The following is a 402-nucleotide window of genomic DNA, read 5'->3' on the forward strand; positions in this document are numbered from 1 at the left end:
CATAATAAAATTTTAAAAAATTTAAAAAAATTCATTTCTCTAATGGGTAATGATTTTCCCAATTCCTAATTAATTTCCATGTGATTAATTGCAATCTGTATAACCTCTCCATAAAATGTCTCTTTGTGCCCATTTTTAAATAGGATTATATGGCTTTTTGCCATTGAGTTTTGAGAGTTTGTAACAATTCTATACACTATCTTCTTTGGATAAGTCATTTGCAAGTATTTCCTCCCATAGACAAGTCTGTGGCTTGTCTCATCCTCTTAACAGGGTCTTCCACAAAGCAAAATTTGTAATTTTGACAAAGTCCAATTTCTAAAATTTTTCTTTTATGGATCATGTGTTTGATGTCAAGTCTAAGAGCCTTTACTTCATCATAAATGTTTTCTTCTAAAAATT

This window comes from Leptonychotes weddellii, chromosome 10 (assembly GCF_054177405.1).
Source record: "Leptonychotes weddellii isolate Sample4059 chromosome 10, ASM5417740v2, whole genome shotgun sequence".
In the NCBI taxonomy this organism is placed as follows: domain Eukaryota; kingdom Metazoa; phylum Chordata; class Mammalia; order Carnivora; family Phocidae; genus Leptonychotes; species Leptonychotes weddellii.